The sequence below is a fragment of the Schistocerca cancellata genome, chromosome 8 (assembly GCF_023864275.1).
Source record: "Schistocerca cancellata isolate TAMUIC-IGC-003103 chromosome 8, iqSchCanc2.1, whole genome shotgun sequence".
Taxonomy (NCBI): domain Eukaryota; kingdom Metazoa; phylum Arthropoda; class Insecta; order Orthoptera; family Acrididae; genus Schistocerca; species Schistocerca cancellata.
In genome coordinates, this window is record NC_064633.1 from 172,887,809 (window position 1) to 172,911,883 (window position 24,075).

A 24,075-nucleotide genomic window follows, 5' to 3' on the forward strand; every position below is an offset into this window, starting at 1 on the left:
TGCGAATGACGCCTTGATCACCAGGAAATCTTTTGCTGCCATAGAAATAGTCCTCAGTATTTCATGAGATGTAGACTTAAATCTAATCCACCTGAAATGAAAGCCTCAACATTCCGTGTAAATAACAAACTGCCAACTGTAAGAAGAAGTGTACAGCTTGTTGACAGACAATTGAACACTCTGTGAACTTGACCCTGGGACCATCAAACACAAACACACACTTATATATTTCCAGTCTTGTATCACTTGTTAGGTCCGGAGATGGTTTGAAATGAGCCTCTTCCACGGGGAATTAAAAGAAAATGTAGATAACACAGGAGTACCAGACAACTGGAAAACTCTCACAAGTAAACTACAGACGTGTAAAGTATTTACAACCACCGTTACGTCTGGTTGAGCAATTTCAGAACGACGATTACAGGTCAAGGGATCAACGGACGCGTGACTAGAATCAAAGAATAAACGAACCAATGGTTCCAGAGCTACAGCCTCAGCATTCCGAGAACTGAATTAAACCGAAGACAGTGGATGATACTAGACCGGGAGCGGGCTCGGCATTGCAAGTGCGTAGATTCACTAAACGACAATTCAAATGGGGAAAAATAGCTTCTCCGTATTGTGAGTGTGGAACATCTAGAGAGTCTATTCATCATCTTCGCAGCGAATGCCCTTTGTGTTCTCATAAGGGAAACCTTACTGATTTCTGGAGGCACGTAATCGGTGCTAGGACGAACTGACATTGACATATAGTGCCTTATATGTCTCTACTGACAGCGAAAATTCTTAATTCTTTTCCTTTCCAACAATTGTGTTACTACTTCACCTTATATACAATAATTCAACAATGTCAGAAACACCAAAGCTATTTTCGTAACTTACATCTATTTTAGAACACATTCAGTCTAATGATTCGAAAATTCAGACTAACAGTTCTGAGATATCGCTGTTAATACAAAATTTGCGGAACTCTCGCACATACTGCCCCAAACCACAGTGCTGTGTGAAATACGTAAATGTTTTAATATACAGAATTTATATAATGTGATGATTAGACCTGAAAGTCTATTTCTGTGTTCTGGAGAAAATCATAATACTCTGGAATGAAAATTTATCAGAACATAAAATATCACGAATTATACTGCAGAGACAGAACACATATAACAGAAGTTCACTGCCTACTGTTTGCTGAGAATTTTACCAAAGTCTCTGAGAGTGCTGCAGATGTCGTGATGCAAGTACATCTGTTGACAGAGGCAGTCTTCAATTCACGTTCACGAATATATGTAAAAGAAATTTCTCTATATAAGTGAAAAGCGCCATCAAATGTTAATTCTATATATATTTGAAAGTGAAAAAGTTAAAAACATTCAGATACTGAGGATGTTAACCGATGATTTATAAAGATATGCTGTAAACGAATGGACACTCACTGTGGGAAAGGTCTTGAGCATGACTAGGGAACAAACAAAAATCTTATCTAACAACCTTAAAATAAATTCCTAAAAATGCAGTGGTTAAGACGGCATGCCTAAATGCTAGTTAATGTCTAACGCTCATAAATTAGATAAACTAGAGATACTGCAATGAAGAATTAGAAAGAGAAAATTTGATTCATTAGATAGGATACATTTTTAGATACTACGAAGTAATGTTGGGATATAGTCGGATCGAAGAAACTTTAATGGATATCTCAGGAAGGATTGGTAGTTCATATATAGTATGTGGGAAGAGATTATGCAAACTGATTTTCCAATGCCGTCTACAAAAGACGTCAACAACACGCTTAATTCAAGGGAGGAAGAAAGATCTTCTATAAACTAAGAAACCCATTGTAACAGACCCAGGAATAATGTGTTAGAGATGGAAGGATTCAACGGCACAGAGGAACGTTATACAGGGTTAAAGTGGGACTAAGGGAGGAGAAGTAACACACTTAAAGTATGGTGTAATCAACGTGGGACAGGAATAAATAATGCAAAGCTGTAATTTGCATATGCTTTACGGGAAGTTTCAAAGCGAGGAAAAGAGGAAAATGCTCTTCCCAGTTGCATATTGTTTTAAGGCGTCATTCTGCGAGGTCTTTGACAATTCGTTATATATAACTGATCTGGTAACGATTGCCAGCCTTTCTTCTATTGATAAGTCTTTCGCCTGTCAGTAGCTTCACAATGACCGAAAGATGACTGTGACCCTAGAGAAAGGTTGTTACTGACTGTTCCTTAGAATTGCGGTGACAACTCGAATGAAATGGTTGTTGCCTATCTTTAACAGCACTTTCAAGTACTAATTGTGATACAGTTGTATGCAACGTCTTGGATTTGTGGCACAAATATGTATTTTGGGTCGTTCCTAAATAGAGAGGAGCCTCGTCCAAGCCGCGGAAGCGCCGATTTTAGCACTTCACTCGCAGGCGACTCGAGCAATAGTGTAAGTATCCGTCACAGCGGATTGAATAGCAAGCGACAAATATCTGTCATAGAAATTCAGAAGATAAAAGTTCAGTACTTGATCCGAACTAGTGGGCGATTGATTGACTGATTGAGGTGAATTATGAGAGTAAAGATCTAGTGGATGTCACTTCACTCTTGCACAGCAGGTAGTTTAATTGTATCGTACGTTGTTAATGCCTGTCTAGTGCAGTGGTAGCCAGACTTTTCCTGTGATGGAACACCCTGATAATCCTGCTACTTTGATGGAACACCTTGTTTATTTTGAAAGCTAATTAGTTTTAAAAAGGGAGAGATACTTATTCATTCAGTGATTACTTCAATTTTAAATCATAAGCAATAGCTCACTCACTTCCTGCGGAACCTCAGTGCTCCGCCGAACACCATTTGGGAAACCCTGTTCTTGTATAGTGTTGCTACTGTGTCATCGTTGTTCATGTTCTTGCTGCTGTTGCTGATGGTGATTACGAAAGTGGTTAAGAAGATAGAAGATTGCGGCATTTAAACATTTAGTCTACCGGTCTCCAAAAGCTCCAAGAGAGCTGCCTGGCTTGTTGCCAATTGACGGACGGATCGCCATCAACAGTAACAGATGCTGTCAAACGTGACACGTTCCACAGAAGCTTTGGATAGCAAATACTTCGCAATGTAGCCGTGCTGCTACCACATTTTTGTAGTAATCAGTCTGAATAATCTCACAAAAATAGTTTGAAGTACCTTAATGCCCTTCCCCCTCTAACGAACACACTTAAAACCATAATTTGAATGCATTTGTATAACATCCAGTACAATAATCAGGTACCAATTGTAACATCTACTGATTGTGGTTTATTTGTTTCGTGTGAGGGCGTGTGTGTAACGTGGTGGAACTGAGAATGAAGAAACATGGGTGCCTTCTTTCAAGTTGAGCCGGCCACCCTGAATTCAGAAAAGACAGTCATAATATACGAGGAACAGTCTCCATCTTCTAGACCGACTTCTGTGAAGGATGCTACAAATCGCTTCACTGTAACTCATTTAATCTATGAGTTGTATGTACAACGGTAATGTAAATATTTAGTATATGTTGACAGTGAGTCGGCCGGAGTGGCCGAGCGGTTCTAGGCGCTTCAGTCTGGAAGCGCGCGACTGCTACGGTCGCAGGTTCGAATCATGCCTCGGGCATGGATGTGTGTGATGTCCTTAGGTTAGTTAGGTTTAAGTAGTTCTAAGTTCTAGGGGGCTAATGACCTCAGCAGTTAAGTCCCATAGTGCTCAGAGCCATTTTTTTGTTGACAGTTCCTTGAACTATGTGAAATACTCTGTAATACGGTCTGAGAACAAAACAAATATTTTAACGATTTTGCTTGTAGTTCCATATTGTCGCACATGGATTCATTTTATTTCATTAGTATATGTAAATTGTTTACACAGGGATGGAGCCATTCAAGGGAATAGTAAAGGTGAGACTATTCACCCGCAACTGCCTGCAAGGTAGGAAATTATGACTTAATATTAGTTCAGAGACAGATTTCTCATACAGAGACTAACAGAAGTCGATATTTCTGATATTTCCTTACTCCTGTGTCACGCCCACACATTGCGATTTCTGTGCCTCAGAGATTACAAACTAAACCAGCTAGAAGAACAGAAAATCAGCTGATCATCAAACCGACATTAGAAGGACCTGTAATGTTATTAAATATAAATAATCTTCATCAAAAGCAAATATCAGTATTCCTGCAGCGAACAGAATTCGTGTGCGGTATAGCGGCATTAATTAACTCCCACAAGCTCTCACAGCATAATTACAATTCCCTCAGAAATTTTAGAATGATACATCGCACCTGACGATAATTAGGATCTGGTAGCTACTGTAAATATCCTCTTTGTTTAATTACGAAACCTTGATTTCAAAATGACCAGTGTGTTACAGAGGTAAGAACACATGCGTTGGCGTATCGACTCGGGAACGGAGGACAGCTCGAGGAAAATGGTCCCGTCAACGAAGGAACAGAGGCTCGGGCAGAAGAAGGATTAGGAAAGGAAATCGGACACGTAAATATCAGTGGAAACATTGCGGGGTTTCCTGTCAACAATTTAGTGAAACCAGATACAACGAAAACTGCCGGACTGGAGCATTTAACTATCCCTCTCCTTAATATCGTTCCGATATACCGTACAGTGGTTTGCAGCATGTTCGTGTCAGTACGCACTGCCGGAAATAAAAATGGAATAGCCACAAAGGCAAGGTAATTTGATTGACAAGTTAAGCGACAGGCACATCATCAATGCACGAATATGTGATAACAGACTCAGACCGAATCAAACACTCATGTCACGGTACATTGTGCCCCAAAAGTTGAAACAATACACAGTGTAACCGCTTCTGGTGACAACGCAAGCGTGTATTCTCGCTTGCAAACGATCATAAAGATGCCGACTGACATCCTACAACAGACTGTCCCAAGCACCGTGCACCTTTTATTTCAATTAGGCAATGGTTCTTGCAAGCCCTGCAGAGCGAGTAAGTCCCCGTTTCATCAGATCCCTCACAGTTCAACTGCCACTTGGTCGAAAATTAATTTGCTTGTTCCAAAAGCTCCCTGTTCGAGGAACTGAAAATAAACAGGAGAAAGTATACAGACAAAAGCGGGCAGTAGGAAATACTACAACCAGCCACAAGTTTTCTTGAATTTTTTTTTATTATATCACTCCCAGTTTCGGTCCTGAGCCCATCGTCACATGATAGCGTTGATTTCCTTTACATCTGTATCACCCTGAAAAGCCCTCCTTTTCAGGATCACGCAAATGTAGAAGTCAACGCTGCCATCTGACGACGGACTCCGCCCCGAAACTATTAATGGTATAATAAACCATTTCAACAAAACTTGAGGCTGGTGGCAGTACTTCAGACAGTGTAATTTAAAAATAAATTTATTTGAAAGGTAACCAAAGCAATAGGATGTTTTCTCATGTTGTATTAGTATTCTTGTGATTACTATGATGTAATGAAGCAATATATAAAATTTATTTGAAGTAGAACTAGCAGTTTTGGAGAAATAAATCATTTTGGTCGGGTAGCTCTGTTTACAAAACGGATAACATTAAATCTTGAGAAACATTACAAGTATAGCAGTGAAATTTTAACCATAAACTCATAATTTAGTTCTGTAATAACATCAAGTAAAACACTGATTGAATTATTGTTAGTTACATGACGTATGTGGATTCAAAGAAATTTAGACGTGTCCCTAAACTTTCTGCAAGCACTATATTAATGCATTTGATGAACCAAAACTGGAAATATTTTGTTGCAGAATTGTCTCAAATATTTGACTCTCTCAGTCGAAAGAAAATACCTACGCTATTGTTTCAAACATTGAGACTGATTGCAGAGGTAATATATAAGTTGTATACATAACACTTAACCTGGGAGACAGACTCAATGGGAGAAAGCATCCTCAGAACTGACAATTAAATACCTATATGTGACTAGGAAGGAATATACAAAATATATTTCTGCAGAGCATGGGTATGACTATGAGAAAAGGCCACCCAAGTATTTTAGTCGAGTAATAAAGGTATATGGCATTTAGGAATTGGGTGATGGATATAAAACTGAAAAACGAGAAGTTTAAAAGTATCAGAACAGACTGATATTATGTGAGAATGGTGATATCAGTTGCATGCTGTATTTCCTTCTTAATAAAATTAATCTATAGTTCCTCTTTTACTACATTTTTTGAGTTTCTCAAAAGCAGCTTGCCATTTTAATGAGCACAGTTTATTTGAAATTCTCTCTCTCTTTTTGTTGCTGTAAACTTATCGATGGTGAGAGAGTAAATAATTCCTTTTATCACCGTGATTCAGTACAATGTGGAAGTTGTTACATGAATGATATATAAGATTGAGAATAAATAGCTATTTTCCAACGTTTCACTGTCCTCACCTTTGCGGATAAATGTGACAACATGTAACAGGAAGAGGTTCAATTGCCATCTTTCTAAAACATTCGTTCTTAATAATAAATAACGAATTTCTCAGCGTTCCATGATGTGTTAAAAGTTACGAGTTGATAAATTATTTCAGCTATGACAAAGAAAAAATTATTGTAATAAATTTAACCTACAATTTATGTATTACAGAAGAAAATAAGCGTTACTGCTAGTTTTTCAGCTGAACTCATGGGTTTCTTGAAATCGTTGATCTTTTCTCCTGTAAGGCGCAAAATATGCGCAAACTAATCTAAAATAAAGTCTGAATTTCATGTCGTCGTTTACAGGATGCCTGTCAATCAGTGCCTTTTAACAAACTTCACTGTAATGTGCCGGAGAAATATTATTAACCTTTATTTTTCTTCATCAGGTTGAAGAGTTACGATAACATCACTGTATCATTTTCTTCTTGTAGTAAAATATATAAGTAGTTCAAAGTCAGATTCGATTCTACTGCGCTTCTGCCTATCCTTTTTCCGCTTGTGTCGCAGCTGCGCCTGGGCCGCGCCTTAAGAAACAGCGGCGACTGCGGAAGGAATTCTGTCGCTTCGCCGTATACCTGAGCGAACAGGCAGTGTATTTCGCCTCAGGGGGATCTGTTTCTGCTGCGAGCCGTTGTCGTGCCTTGGACAACGCACCTTTACGTAGACGTGCATTGTCTTGCTGAAATGATACATCTGCTTCCAGTCGAAGAAATGGTAGTAGCGCGGGGATAAGAACCCGTGCAATGTATCAGGCTTTGGTCAATTTACCCTGCAGAACACAAACGTGATCACGTGATGTAACAAACTGTCCACTACACCATGAGGACTTGGTTGTGCCTGTGTATTTGGGCGAATGCACTGTGGAACTGTCAGATCACTACGTCTGTGCCATTTAAGTGCAGGTCTGTCACTCGCATGAGTCTAGAACTTACTGTCTTTACTGACAGAGCACAATTCCATTCTCCAGCCAACGCTTTTACCCACGAGAATAGCCATTCTTGACAATGCCATCGTGTTAGTCGTAGCCTGGGCTGGGGCAAATGAGATCTTAATACTGCTGCAAGACCAACGATCCTTGATGACACATCAAGTGCGATACGTGACCGGAATTTGTCCCTGGATGACGTTCGGTCAGCAACTGCTGCTCCTACAAGACGTCGATTCTGAACTGCTTCTGTACTACACGGACATCCAGAATCTGGTCTGCAGATGTGGAAACGTTTCACAGACCACTGTTGGTCACGCCGGTAGATGCCAAACGACGCCTCGCTTGATGTAAGAAGCGTAAATATTGGACTACTGAACAGTGGAAAAACGTTGTGTGGAGTGACAAATCACGGTACAAAATGTGGCGATCAGATGTCAGGGTATGGGTTTGGCGAATAACCGGTGAATTTCATCTGCCAGAGTGTGTAGTGCCAACAGTAAAATTCGGAGACTGTGATATTATGGTGTGGTCGTGATTAAAAAAACAAATGGTTCAAATGGCTTTGAGCACTATAGGACTTAACAGCTGTGGTCATCAGTCCCCTAGAACTTAGAACTACTTAAACCTAACTAACGTAAGGACATCACACACATCCATGTCCGAGGCAGGATTCGGACCTGCGACCGTAGCAGTCGCGCGGTACCGTGATTTTTATGGAGGCGGCTAGCACCCCGTGTTGTTATGGTTGGCACTATCACAGCACAGGCCTACACTGATGTTTTAAGTACCTTTTTGCTTCCCAATTTTCAGGAGCAATTTCAGGATGGTCATTGCATCTTTCAAAACTATTGCGCATCTGTTCATAATCCACGACCTGTGGCGCAGAGGTTATAGGACAATAACATCACTGTAATGGACTGGCCTGCACGGAGTCCTGGCCTGAAACCTATTGAACACCTTTGGCATGTTTCGGAGTGCCGACATCGTGCTGACCGACCGACATGGATACCTCTCCTCAGCCGGATTGTATGGCCGTGCGGTTCTAGGCGCTTCATTCTGGAACCGCGTGACCGCTACGGTCGCTGGTTCGAATCCGGCCTCGGGCATGGATGTGTGTGATGTCCTAAGGTTAGCTAGGTTCAAGTAGTTCTAAGTTCTGATGACCACAGATGTTAAGTTCCATAGTGCTCAGAGCCATTTGTCCCATACCTCTCCTCAGTGCAGAACTCCATGAGGTCTTTGCTTCATTCCCAAAGAAACCATTTATCACCAAATTGAACGTATGCCTGCGACAGGCTAAGTGTGGGTCAACACCATGTTGAATTGCAACATTACCGGTGGAGGGCGCCACGAACTTGTAAGTATTTTCAGCCATGTGTCCAGATACTTTTGATCATATAGCGTATTACACCCCGGTGCCATTGAACACAGTCCTTGAGTGTGCTGCATTTATTTCCGGCCGCATAGATCTTATGGTAGGATTTCTCGTAATTACAGCTAGAGCAATTCGACTACAAGCATGCTTCACCAATCAAATTTTCAATGGAAAGAATAAAAAGGCCCCTCGAGTAGTCCGAAAGCTGCTCCAGTAACGAACGTATTTTTCCATAATTTAGTTAACTGCCAGTTTGATCGTGTTTCCTTCCCCTAATGTACTCCTCCCGAACAAGCGTGGGCGTCCTCCCGAGGCAGATAACTGGCGGAGGCAAGGCATTTGACCCAAAATGAAGAAATAAGAATGTGAGACGAAGCGTTTCTGGCGGGGGGCGGAGGCTGTATTTCACGCACGGTGCACCAGTTTGGGAAGGCGGCGCACTGCTGCCCGGGGGAGAAGCGGTGAAGCGACTTTAGAATTCAATAACGCGACAGCGGATCAATCACCTTCTTGCGTCATTTCTTCGTGCGCCGCCCCCGGGGAGTTTCATATATCAAATTTCCGTAGCCCCCGGTTCTCCAGACTTCGCAGCCCGACACAGAGTCCCAGTTAATATTGTCCGGAATCTGTTTTCTTTCAGCCGTCTCCCTCCGTAAACGAAATGGAGTGCGTCCATCGACAATCAGTAAATATTGGTCCTCCCAGTAACGCTCGTCGATCTTCTAGGTGAGACAAGAAGAAGCAAACGCCACATAGAACTGCCCTTACCTCAACCTATATTACAAAACAGTTGATCGAACTGAACAAATTTAAAAATTTAAGACGCTGTGACAGTATACGTATTAAAAGCGCGAACCACCTCAGCTGCAAATTGGAGTATTTTTTTATTTTAATTTTATCATACTTAAGGATGGTACTGAATATGTGTGGTGGGCGTACTGTAAGACCCTCGGTACACACACCATCAGATTATTTGACTTGTCGCTCTAGCGAAGTAGGCGAGTGTCAGCAATATGTCTCGTGGTCTTATCGTGGCGCGTTTACCTTCTGCCGTTAGGTCAGACGATAGAAATGCCACTTGCACGCTTAGAGAAGCAGATTGACGGTGACCAAGTTTAAACAGAACTTGATTAATTTTCGCAGATATTTATTAAAATAATAAAAATCATACATATCACATAACTTGATTCTGGATGCTGTTTACAATTGACAATCTGAAGTTCCTTTGGTATTGGTACGTTAATCGTATTCTCACATATCTCTCATACTTGACAAAGTGTCTATACATTTATCTTCATGGCTATGTCCTGGAATATGATAATCTTATTAGGCGCAGACTGAAACTTGACTATAGTCTGGTACAGAATAATGTATACTGGTACAGACTAATGCAGACATATGCAGACTAATGCAGACTGGTACAGACAAATGCAGACTGACTGATCGGAGGTCTGTACACTCGTTATAATACCTCGCGCGTTCAGGTATCACTGCGCGAGTGTGATCCGTGAGGACAAAAGGTTCTACCTTAGCAGCAACCTCATTTGCTGCATTACATATTAATACGCGGATCGGCGGAAGCAGAATTTGGTCCGTCTCTAAGAGAGCGCCATCTCGTAGTGCGGAGACGGACGAGCGCTGCGCTGTTGTGCTTAGCGGGGCGCGCTCTAGTGGGAAAGTTGTGTACGCGCTGACTACGCGGAACTATGTAAACAACAATATGTCTCAGGGATACCAACTTTATATGAGCGATGTATCACTTACATCTTATGTACAGCCGGGATTAACGCCATGCTAAGATGCTATTCCAAATATCGGAGACCCTTCGCAATACTGATGCGAGTATAGAGGAAGAATAAGAATGGCCGAGGTGTCAGTTAGAATTTGTATCAACGAGAAAGTCATTCTGTCGTAGTCAGTGCAGGGTGCTGTATGTAGTGGCAGTGTGGCGTAGCGGACTAGTAAGCAAGAAGCAAGGGCTCTAATCATGGTCCGGGTGCGAATTTTAAATCATTGCTTCCGCCCACGTCATTATTATCAACCATAATTATTACAACACCTGTCATACTAATATTTGAATAAAGAGAAGACAATATCACCCCTAGTTACCAAACTAACAGTCACAGTTTCAGCAGCACAAACATGAGGAACATGCATAAACTTAAAAACATGAGATATAGACGAATGTTTTGTGCAATTACTTAGTGATGTGATGTAACTGGAAATCTGCAAGAATTTTGTAACAGTATACACATCGAGCGTACTATAAATCTACTACAAATATGTCAGTCTGAAACGACGAGTATGGGTAGATTATTTCCTGTTTTTTTCGGAAGATGGGACTGGAAGTCACATTAGAGACGATCATTGTGAGAATAAAAAGTGTGTGTCCTTATTTTGGTTGTGTTTGATGCACTAGATCCATACTGAAACGTATAGCATACAAGGTTCAACACAAAAATGACAGAAACTGAAATAAGTCAGAACTGAAAATTCCATGTCTACCACCTAACCGAGAAGCTCTACACCATCAATATTTTATCGTTACTGGTGTGGCTAGTACAAACTGTTCACTGGTGATTTCAAAGTACGGTATCTGTCACTAGGTGCTGCAAGTTTTGTTCACCAGACAAGGTGGGGACAGTCAGCCCTGTTAGCTACAGAAACGTCATGCTATACTTTAACCCGTCGATTTGCAAGTCGGCAAGGTCATTATTTGTAGGGTAGACGGGTTCAAGTTTACGCACGGGGCACATTTACCCAGAGCACTTTTCTCGGGAACCATTCTTGCTAGAGAGCTACCAACAGTGGAAATTCGGTACTATACGGCACCAGTTGAATGAAAGCCTTAGACCGAAGAACATTCTTGTGTTTACATGAAAGCTGAGTAAATTTTGTTATTCAATCATCGAAGCTCCTAAGAAGCGTGACTTATAGAAAAAATAATAGAAAAATATATGTTGGTTAACAAGAGATTATTTTTCGTTCCAAGGTATTTTTGTGTAATTGGAAAGCCGTAAAGTTTCTACTGTAGTTTAGAAACACATTCAGATGTGGCGATGGGATACATTTACGCAGTTCTGTTGGGGGAACATTTACGCACTGTTTTGCATTGCCACCGTAAGGTGATGTTAAAACAACAGCAGTTGTGAACGCAATCTAAAACTGTGAAACCACAGAAGAATGCAAGGTAGAAATTGCTAAATAAACTATATGAAGCAAATGAATCTGAAGCGGAAAGAATTAATTCTGTCGGATCAAGGACTGATAAGAACAAGAAACTGCTAAAAGCAAGAACAAGGAGCAATGAGGATCGAACTACTTATGATGTAATCATTATTAGTCTTTCTACAGGCAGGTAAATCTCTAAGCTCTCCTCTCTTCTTACCTCCTCTTTAGGGGCGCCTGATATTCGCTCCACTTTATGTCGTACTTCCTGCTTCCTCTCAGCCTCTTCTCACAAGCTAGTCCTCCCGTAGCTTCTGTCAGCAAGCAGTCTCTTCTCAACGGATGTCCCATCCAGTACTTCAATCTTTCTCTTATAACATGCAACAGTTATGTGAAGAGATTGAAGGTTGCCTTGTGTTTACTGATTGAAACAAAACAAAAAAAATGGCTCTGAGCGCTGTCGGACTTAACTTCTGAGGTCATCAGTGCCCTTGAACTTAGAACTACTTAAATCTAACTAACCTAAGGACAAGACACACATCCATGCCCGAGGCAGGATTCGAACCTGCGATCGTAGCGGTCGCGCGGCTCCAGACTGTAGCACCTAGAACCGCTCGGCCACTCCGCCCGGCATTGCTTGAAACAGTTCAACCAATGGAAAGGATAAAAATAATAGCTGCTTTGGAGATAAAGGTGGACTCATGACGGTGGTGCCACAGTATGCACATTATTTTTCGCTTACATAAGTTACTCCGACTTTGATGATGAATACGTCTTTAATTAACATTCGGAATTCTGTGTGGCCCATATTAAGCTAATAAATATACAATTGGCGTAAGTCCGCATACAATTTTGTTTACTGCTAAAATATTTTAAAAATTCTAGTAGTGCGTTTCGTTCACTCAATAACGCGTACTGTGATATGCGTAAACATGTCTCCATAGGTACGTGAATCCGATCCCTACCCGGGGCACTAATTATTCCGTAATGAAATCCACGTAAACGTTCCCCGGCCCCCTGACTGGTACTCTATTACCAGGGCAGCTGCAGGACAAACTGTAAATCCATCGGCACGCGATATACTGTCCAGGCTCAGCACTCAGCAGAGTAAAGGATCTGTGTCAACTGATCCACTTACAACGGATACAGGGAAGTGTTGGCATTAAGGACTACGAACAAGTAGACTAAATGGCGAGAGTGCTGCAGCAACCACTTCCCACTGACATATCCATACAGCACAATGGTTTTCATAGTGCCTATGTGCAATACAAACAGATACGTCATAGCCAATGTTAGCGAGCATTGACTGTCATGATGTTCTGCGATTCAGCAACAGATTTCTGGCACCTGGTACGTTATCAGCTCGGCGCTCACGAGAAAAAAAAATGTTACTATTAACAGACTAAGAGCATGGAACAAGAATACAGATAAAACGAGGTATTTGTTAAAACTACACTATAAGATAAAGAAAACGACGCAGCGCGAAGGAATTATCTGAATGAGACTGAAACAGGTAGATGTGATGTACAGGGTGATTATAATTAGAGTTAAACTTTCAAAACGCTGTAGAAACAACACCACTGGTCATAATGACGTCAAATTCCATCGCAATATTATCGGAGAGGGGGAACACGCATGGCAGAATCAAACACTAGCGTAAAACTTGATGAATAGATGGCGCTGTGTGTGTCAGGATACGTAAATGAAAACACCTGTCATGAGCACGACCCACTGAAGTTAGTATAAACACGCAGGGTACACGGCTTTTCCTCCTTCCACGTCTGCGACGTTCGCCATGTCTGTTCCAGTGCAGGATTCCGCTCTGCTCGTGAAGCTGTATTACAAAAATGATGCTGCGCACGTGTCACGCTGCAGAAGTTCCGGACGCTGAAGGGTTTGAAAAAAGGCCTTGGTCCGATGACTCATGTGTCTGGAGAAAATGATTCGGAAATTCGAAAAGACGGGTTCTTTTGGTGTGCGACCTGGCAGAGGGAGAAAACGAATTCATTCGATGTCAGTGGAAGCAGTGGCCACAGCAATGCAGGAAAAGACCAGTGTTTGTGTGCAAACGTGTAGTGCACGGAAAATTGCCCGAACATTGAACATACCCGTAAGCACGTTGCGTAAAATCCTACGAAACAGCCTTCTTTGCTATCCATTCAAAATTATCAATCTGCACGAGTTGATTCCTGTTGACCTTCCAGCAAGAGAGACCTTTGCTTTAGAATTTCTCGCTCGCATGGAAGTGGACGATGATTGGCCGTGTAAGATTTTGTGGACAGACGAAGCCCGCTTCCATATGTCAATGCACAACATAGTCTAATATGGGCAACGGAAAATCAACACGCAAATCAATCAGTACCACTTCATCGTGAAAAGGTCACTGCGTGGTTGGGGTTTACGGCATCATTTATCATAGGGCCATATTTTTTCTAAGAGACAGGTGCTTCCGGTCGAGCGTCTTTTGAGCAACCACGTCATTCCAGTTCTTCAACAGCGTGGCTGTGTGGATGGGATCATTTTTATGCAAGGTGAAGCACCTCCGGACATTGCAAATCCAGTTAAGCAGCTGCTGAAGCGCCATTTCAGAAAAGCTAGAATAATCGGCCGCCATTTCCATACAGCCTGGCCGTCCCGATCACCTGATCTTAATCCGTGTGACTTCTGGCTGTGGGGCTATCTCAGAGATGTTGTGTTCAGTGTTGCCGCGCGGGATTAACCGAGCGGTCTTGGGCGCTGCAGTCATGGACTGTGCGGCTGATCCCGGCGGAGGTTCGAGTCCTTCCTCGGGCATGGTTGTGTGTGTTTGTCCGCAAGATAATCTAGGTTAAGTAGTGTGTAAGCTTAGAGACTGATGACCTTAGCAGTAAAGTCCCGTAAGAATTCACTCACATTTGAACATTTTTTTTGTTCAGAGTTCCGACTGCAAACTTAGCTGCATTAAAGGCACGCTTTGCGCAACACATTCTGCACGTGGCCCCGAAAACACTTCGATCAGTTGTGGAACATGCTGTTTCTCGATTTCAACTTGTTGCAGAAGACGGTGGACAGCATATGGACCATGTTCTGCGTCAGTCACACGGAAATTAATAATCCGATTTGATTTTGAATGATGCTTCTTATGCGGTTTCTGGCCTCAGGGCAATTAAAAACCCATGTGATTGATGGTTTTTGTGTGGTTTTTGGCCTGAGAACAGTTAAAAACCAATCTTTCACATCCGATGTGATATGACCTCGCCGTGGTGGATGGGCTTACGTAACTAACAGTATCACACCTGTACACCCATGCATGTCGAGTAATACAGATTGTTTAACTTCAAACGTACACCTTAGGTTCAAAATGGTTCAAATGGCTCTGAGCACTATGGTCTATGGGACTTAACATCTGAGGTCATCGGTACCCCAGAACTTAGAACTACTTAAACCTAACTAACGTAAGGACATCACACACATCCATGCCCGAGGCAGCATTCGAACCTGCGACCGTTGCGGTCGTGCGATTCGAGACTGAAGCGTCTAGAACCTCTCGGCCACACCGGCCGGCTACACCTTAGGCATTGCTGTATGATTTATTTGTCATTTGTATTCGACCGCTGTTAAAGTATGAGGCTTACAGCGCCAGCTATGGCTACGTTTCGTAACTATTTATTTTTCTTCTGCGATACGTTTTCCCTCTTCTCCGAGAATATTCCGTTGCAATTTGTCTTCATTCTGACCAGTGGTGTTACGTCTACAGCGGTTTGAAAGTTTAATTTTGATTATAATCATCTTGTACACATACACAGAAACCAATGGGCACGATTTCGTAAAAACTGGGTGATTTATTCAAGAGAAAGACCTTCATAAGATGAGCAAGTCAATAAATAACGCGTTACTTCGCCACTGGCCCTTGTGCAAGCAGTTATTCGGCTCGGTCCTGATTGATGAAGTTGTTGTATGTCCTTCTGACTGCTCTCATAAGAACTTCTATGTATCTGGCTTATTAAATCGTCAAAATACCGAGTTGGTTGCCAATAATACTCCAAATGCTCACGATTGTGAGAGATCCGGCTATGTGGCTAGTGATGGTAGGGTTTGGCGGGCACAAAGACAAGCAGTAGAAATTGTCGCAGTGTGCAGCATGGTGTTGTCTTGCTTAAATGTAAGTCCGGGATGGATTTTCATGAAGGGCAAAGAAATGAGGCGTAGAATATCGTATCCGTACAGCTGTACTGTAAGGATGCCGTGGCTGACCACCAAAGGGGTCCTCCTATGAAAATAAATGGCACTTCAGAAAGTCACTCCTTTCTGTCAGGCCGTATGGCCGATGACGTGCAGGTTCGTATCTCACCGCTGTCTGGGGCGTCTCCAGACACGATTTCGGTTATCATCAGAGCCCATTCCGAAAAATGTCTCATCACTGAAGATAGTTTTACTCCAGTCAAAGAGATTCCGGATCAAATGTGCCGACACCGCGGCAAACGTGCTTTTTGGTGTACAGAGACCAATGGTAATTGTCTCAAGGGACGCGGCGAGCTCAGCCCCCTTTCTTTGAGCCACCTGTTGATGGTCCTTGTGGTCGCTGAAACACCAGGTGCTCCTCGGATCGATGATAACGATAAATACGGTGCTGTGAGTGCCTCTCTGATGACTGCTCGGTCCGCACTTTCTGTTGTCTCTGTAGGTCGGCCGCTTCCCTCTTGACGCTGTGGTAGGTCATAAGTTCTCCTATTCACTGTCAACATCGTCAAATAGTGGCAACGCTGTTATTCAAATTTCGTGCGATTTGTTGATTACTCCAACTGACTTGTTTGAGCCCAACTACACATCCTCTCTCAGATGCTGACATTTGCGTGTGTTATTCTTGCGCCTGTCTGCGTTGCATATGTTGCGGACACATGTAGTAAGCGTTGCTTCATACAGTGGATGATGGCAAAACAGAGGCACGCCGGCGATAGAGGCGATGTGATGTAAGCAGGCCCAGATAGCCTTGCTGACAGCAGCAGTCTACCAACAGACTGACGCAAGGACGCACACATACCGAGTGCTGAGCGAAGCCTGGAGAGTGTTGAGTAAGGGGAAGTGAGGCCAGCACGCTGTTACGCTGCAATATACTGCGGGAGTGATAACAAAGACCTATCACCGAGGGTAAAAAACGTGATCCTTCCAGATATAAATAGTGGAGCGCAGGTAGCAACAGACAGAAGCCATCAGGAAGCAGTTCGGATCTGAGGACGGACGTGGTCCGTGTCCGAATGTTCAATCTTTGTAGGTGACGATACCGGAAGGCTGTTCCAGCTCGCAAGAGTCATCCGTTCGCTGCCAGACGTCAACTCCAGCTCTAGAGGTCGGGCCTGTGGTATCACCGCCAAACACCACACTTGCTAGGTGGTAGCCTTTAAATCGGCCGCAGTCTGTTAGTATATGTCGGACCCGCGTGTCGCCACTATCAGTGATTGCAGACCGAGCGCCGCCACACGGCAGGTCTAGAGAGACTTCCTAGCACTCGCCCCAGTTGGACAGCCGACTTTGCTTGCGATGGTTCACTGACGAATTACGCTCTCATTTGCCTTCAGCTACGTCATTTGCTACGACCTAGCAAGGCGCCATTACCAGTTACTATTGATGTTGTAAAACATGTACCGTCAAGAGCGATGTTCACTAATTATGTATTAAAGTTAAGTATTCCAGCAGCTACGTACGTTTTTTGCTAGTATAATTCCTGGTCGTGTTCCAGACCTCACGGCCTGCGTGAGCTTAAACGAGTGCCTTTCGGCTTCCTCATAGTGGGTTGCCTGTCTTGCCAATCCACAACAGGGCTGAGTTCGGTCGGCACCATGGCTGACTAACTATAGCGAGAATTTCCAGCAGGACTGGCTGCAGCACGGTCTGGTTCACAGGCGCCGCCGGGGACTGACGCCCGGACTTCAAGGCAACCCGTCCCCCACGATGCGTGGTCTGTCCATGACGGGATCGCGCGCAGGGCTGGGCAGCGACGACGATCGAGAAATTGTAAAGAAAGTTCAATAAATAATTGTAAAACTCCACGCCATCTCAGTCCTTGGCGCAGCCACTGTGTCTGCTGCTAATAAGTGGTGCAGAAGCTGTAACACATAGTTACTGCCCAACAGATCCACAGAATCAAATCCACAAAGATCTTATGACTGGTATCAATAAGTCCCCTGTATATTGTCATTGAAACTGCCAGGTGAAATGGCACTGCTTCGTCACACATTCATCCATGTGCCGCCGAAGTTTGCAGTTTTGCATTTTCCAGTGGTAACTATATAAATATCAGTTTTTGACCTCCATCGAGGTCTGTCGCTTTTCTGTCTTATAATGTAATACCCTCTCAAAAATGTGATTCCTGTGTTGTTGAAGAAGTACGTATACTAGCACAAGGTCATGAATGCAATTGCCCCGGCCGGAACAATTACACCGAACAATATTTTCCAAGTTCATGAATTTTCTTTCTTTTACAGTAGCTCTTAGCTTCATGAATAGGTCCGTTGGCAAGTATGTGTGCATTTCATCTGTTTGTGTAAAAAGAAACTTTAAGATACCAGGAACTTATGTTTCATTAGTTACACTGAATCGGACAAATGTCCTGTTTGCCTCTTTGTGTGGCATAATAATTGTATCTGGGGATAACAGTAAAGTAAAATAAGTCACCTCGGAATAGAAAAATCAACCAAAATGCGTAACGGATGAAAGACGAGTTGATCTTGTCGGATGCCTATAGTGTTCTACGTAGAAAGTGCGAAGGTCCTTGTAGCTCTTCCAGCTGTGGTTTACCGTAGATCGCTGATAGAAACAAACGTTCCGGGTGCGAGAAAAATGTTGCGTCATTCAAGTTTCCAGGAAGATTCGTCGAACAGAAGCACATAACATAAGACTTATATCGCTAATCAAATGGTTCAAATGGCTCTGAGCACTATGGGACTTAACATCTGTGGTCATCAGTCCCCTAGAACTTAGAACTACTTAAACCTAACCAACCTAAGGACATCACACACATCCATGCCCGAGGCAGGATTGGAACCTGCGACCGTAGTAGTCGCGCGGTTCCGGACTGAGCGCCTGAACCGCTAGACCACCGCGGCCGGCTATATCGCTAATCCCAGACTGTTGAAGAAATTCGGATCTGGTTTTATGCTCACGAGACCTTATGGTGGCAAAATACTCCCCTGTAGAACTCGACAAAGATTCTACAACGGCCCAATGGAACACAACTTACTGGATAACGTCGGCAGCTGGATTAGGCTGCTCACGAACGATGTGGCATACAGAATCACTTAAATAGTCGAAAATATGCGAAAAGAAGAATTTAAAGTGGAACGAGCACGTAAAGGTAAACTAGGAATAGTAATGTCAAACTAAGAGACATTGTAAAAATCTACCCCCGATGGAGGTAGCTTACAAAACGCATTTTCAGCTGATACATACTACTCGTCGCTGTAGCACAAAAAAATGGCTCTGAGCACTATAGGACGTAACATCTGAGGTCATCAGTCCCCTAGAACTTACAACTACTTAAACCGAACTAACCTAAGGAAATCGCACACATCCATGCCCGAGGCCAGATTCGAACCTGCTACCATAGCGGTCGTGCGGTTCCATACTGAAGCGCCTAGTGCCGCTCGGCCACGCTCTACACAGTTATCAAACGGGACTGATAGATTAAATAGAGAAGTTCCAAAGAAAGACATTGCATTTCGTCATATGTTCGTTTAGTATGCATATAAGTGTCTTGTTTACGCTCATCCTATGCCAGTGGCAGACTTTACATGGTGTCTTTTAATGTTGAAATTCCGAAGGCGTGCATTTCAATTAGAAACAACCATCATATTGTATCATGTTTCCTGTATTTCGCGAAAGTAACATAAACGTATAATCAGAGGAATTGGAGATAACACATAGGCTTAATAATAACCCTTCCACCTGCGTACCATTTGCGTCTGCAAGAGGAAAACAGAATGCAGAAAGTAGCCTCCGCCACACACTATAAGTTGGCTTTTTATAGTCTAGAAGTAACCGAAGATATTTCATACTCAGGACAACACTGTTATACGTATATAGAATTTAAGAACTGGTGCAACTGCGAATTGTCGACTTCATTAGATAGACATCGTGTTTCTTTGCAAGGTTAAGCAGATAATGATGTCACCAAACTGGTACGTTTAGTACAAAAACATTAGAGATGTGTAAGTGTGGACAAATAAATAGTAAAAGAATTAACAGTTGCGCATTCGTAGAGTAGCAATGACATTCTCAACCATATGCAGTGAAGACAGTCAACGTAATTATCATAACTTGTTCGCTGAAATGCCTCAAGTATTAGTGTACCAACGTAAGAGGATGCATTTCAGGTGCATCCATGAAACTACCTGCTTAGGAGGGGCTGTCGGGTTTCGAGGTCAAGCAAGAGATCGCTTCTAAACGAATGGTGTTAGAGAGCTGACATCTCAAGCAACAGTCTCCGAACAACTGTGCGCACAATTATTAAAGCTAAATAATTATTGATATTCCCAAGAGGATTCGGGAAACTGCTATACGCATTTGCTGGAATTCCTGTGACATTCGCTCTATGCCGCGCCCGACACTGGATTGCGCGCCTCGGTGCTCATCCGACAGCAATTGGTCGTTGCATCGCAGGTGGCTTCAGAGAACCTGCAGCAATGGCTCGTCCAGTGTGGGCAACCCAGTAGGTCTTGTATGCACGGTTATTCTTCAGAACCGACAGAATAATTGGTCTCTCGTGCGTTTCCTGGAAGTCGATTTACTATAAAGCCTATGAGTGTCATTATTTATGTCTTTCCACTGAATTAGAACTTCATGCATTCTTTTCTCACACCCTGCCGCAAGTAACGCCCGTTGTGCAGATTCTTTACGAGAGACATCAAAGGTCCATGTGTCATCAGATGCTGTTCTTCTATTACTTTTATTGCTCAAGCTTTGACCTCATTAAAACTGTCCATCTGACTTTTCCCCATCTCCTCCTTCTCCCTCCAACTCCCCCCTTGTCCATCTCCTCCCTGTCTCCCTGTCTATCTCCTACATCCCCTCTGCGCTGTCCATCTGCTCCCCGTCCTTTTCTCTGCGCTGTCCATCTCCTACCCGTCCTTTTCTCTGTCCCTCTCCCCTTTCTCTTCCATCTCCTCCCCTTCCTTTGTCCACTTCCTCGTCACCCCTCTCTGTTCACCTCCTCGTGACCATTTCCTCCTCTTTTATTCCTTTCTCCTCCTTCTTCGAGATCGAATTAATATGAATACCAATTTTGGTTCAAATCGTTCCAAGGGATTTAGGATTTGCAGTTTACCTGGCTTTGCCCAAGTACGTACATACCAAATATATTTCACATATATTTATCTATTCCACGCTTATCTGTACACATATTCCACTTCTGTCTCTAGCGAATTTTGCCCTACAGCTTCATTCCCACGCAGCTCAGTGTTTAAGACGGCATATCTCTTGAGCTGTGTGTAGCACAATGATATTACTTTGCATGTACATCCTGCAACATGTGTTGCGAATAGACGTATCGGTAAAGAACTAATAAGTGGAAACGTCAAGCGATGCGGCAGTTTTTCACCCATCTCACTGTTTATGAGGTTATATCACCTTAACTGTGTAGTACAACGATAAATCTCTCTACGTACATTCTTCGGCATATGGGAATACTAGCTGTGAAACGCATTTTTCATAGAGCTGGTAGTAAGGAAGTAATAAATAAAAAACGTCATGCATGTTGTGACAGTTTTCATGCACCTCAGTAAATGATGCCATATCGCCTGAAAGACGTCTGGTACTATTACGTATTTGTGAAGGTACATTCAGCGACAGATGTGGATACAGTCTGTGCCATATGTTGCGAAAAAATTCCGGATGCGGCAATTTTTCAAACACCTCTGTGTGACATCACACATCATGAGCTATGTGTCGTACAATGATGTGATTTTACCGGTACATTGAGTGGTAAATGTCAATACTGTCTCAAAAACGTGTCGTGAATACTGATTATAGAAAAAAAGTAAGAAGTAAACAGTTAAAATATACTGCTTCAAATGGCAGTTTTACTGCACGAAAAACGAAAGTATACTAAACGTTTTTCCTTTCATCTTTTTTTTGGGAGGGGGGAGGGGAGGGTTCAGTTAGAAAAACTTTCGTAAAGGTTTGAAATTATCTGTTAAGTTGGTCGCAAGTCACTGAGTACTTCAATTCTCAATTACTGGATGATTAATGTAGGAATATTCATGTATCATGGGTTACGCTGTTTTTGCACCAACTTTCCCCACCCATTTCATAGGTAGGTTATCACTGTAAGTGATGTGTGTGCCAAGTTTCGTTGACATCAGATGTGGAAAATAAATACTTATATGTATGCTTACATTTACTTCTATAATATGTATGGATACGTCTGACCCTTAATGGTGCCGACATTCAGTCAATCTGCTTTAACAAAGCATTTGTTTGTATTAGTATTGGCTTTTGTAATCTCTCCAAAGACACATATTAAACTCGACCCTATTATACTCTGCTTTTTAATGTTTCAAAAGTATGATACATTACAATCAAAAATTAAGGGTTAAACTTATACAAATGTGACGAAGAACAAATGTACCCTATGTATTGCTTAAAGAAAAGAGTGGGTACGATGAAGGATAAGATATTGGACAGATGCAGTGGTCTGCATAACTGTGCCTTATGCATTGCTATATTCTCTTTTTGTGTTGCATAGTGCATGGGCCCTTTCCCAATTAAAGACAGATCTTATTCCTTAAAAATAACATCATTCTCCCTGTTTTTGCATAGTTATTTGCGCATTTCAGGTATTTGTGAGTTTATGTGTGTGTGTGTGTGTGTGTGTGTGTGTGTGTGTGTGTGTGTGTGTGTGTGTTGGTGTGTTTGATGAACTCAGGACCATTTCCGTGTTCCATATTCCGTAAAGTAATAGCTTATACGTAGAGAAAACTTCGTTATGACTTCTCCAAATAAAAGCCACAAAATAATCGTTGATTGACCGCAGTTAGATCGACAACATTGTGTTAGAAACTTGTAAAAACATATATTGGTAAAAATAACCAGTCACAGTGGTTATATTTCTCAGGAATAAGTTGGGTCGTGGAAGGAGCAGCTCTGTGCTATATTCCACATTTCGTAATAATATATTTTTAGCATATACACTCTGTTAGGTGATATTCGTCTGACTCAAAATCAGTTATGGTTTTTCGCATTGACAGCGAGGTGACATATTAGCCTGGGGAAGAGCTCCGCCAGTTTACGTTAATTATTTCGCATGCAAGCGTCATACGAAATGAGCAAATGCATTCATAATGTTTCAATTTAATTATCGTTTTTGGCAATAGCTGAAATAATATTTATTACCTTTCGGGACAAAAATTTATAATGATCAGACGCAATTAAAATTTATTTTTAATGTCATTCACTGCACGCTCAGTGACATAACACCGATACGAATTCGATAATGATGACAAGTGACGGGGATCGCAATTGTTTCCGGAGTTGGTGGCCCTTAACTAACGTTATTGTTGGAACTGATACCTGAGTGCAGCATGTGTACGTTCATTATCGCACCGTGACAAGCAGACATAGCGGCGCTAAAACCGAGCGTTGTCCATTGATTAGACGTGTTACTGGAAATGCAGATTTGTCACTCAGCCCAGTATCAGTGGTACGTGGTGAAGAATATGGGTCACTCGTGAAATATTAGCAATATATTTAAGTTAAGGTACGCATTGTAGTTTTACTGTGCGCAAGTAAATTGTAATTGGTGTACAAGATTCCGATTCAGAGTAACAAAACAGTATCAAAAGGTACTGTATTTGTGTGCGTACACGCGCACACATAACACACACACACACACACACACACACACACACACACACACACACACACACACACGCGCACGCACACGCACACACACAATACAGAGTAGCTAATGAAGAAGTTAACATTTCCGTTTGAAACAATTCAATAATTATAATCGTTATAGATTCATACAGTGTGGTCAGAAACGGTCCGAAAAAAAGACGTTGCTCGGTAAGATGTGCTGATAAATGACTGTTAGGAAAAAATTCGATACGTTGCTCCGTTCCCGATTTAATTAGCATTGAAGCTAGATTTAATTCGCATTGAAGCTAGTCAATCAGGTCGTTGCGCGCGGAAATTCAAGCAGTCGTCCGGCGACACTGCCGTC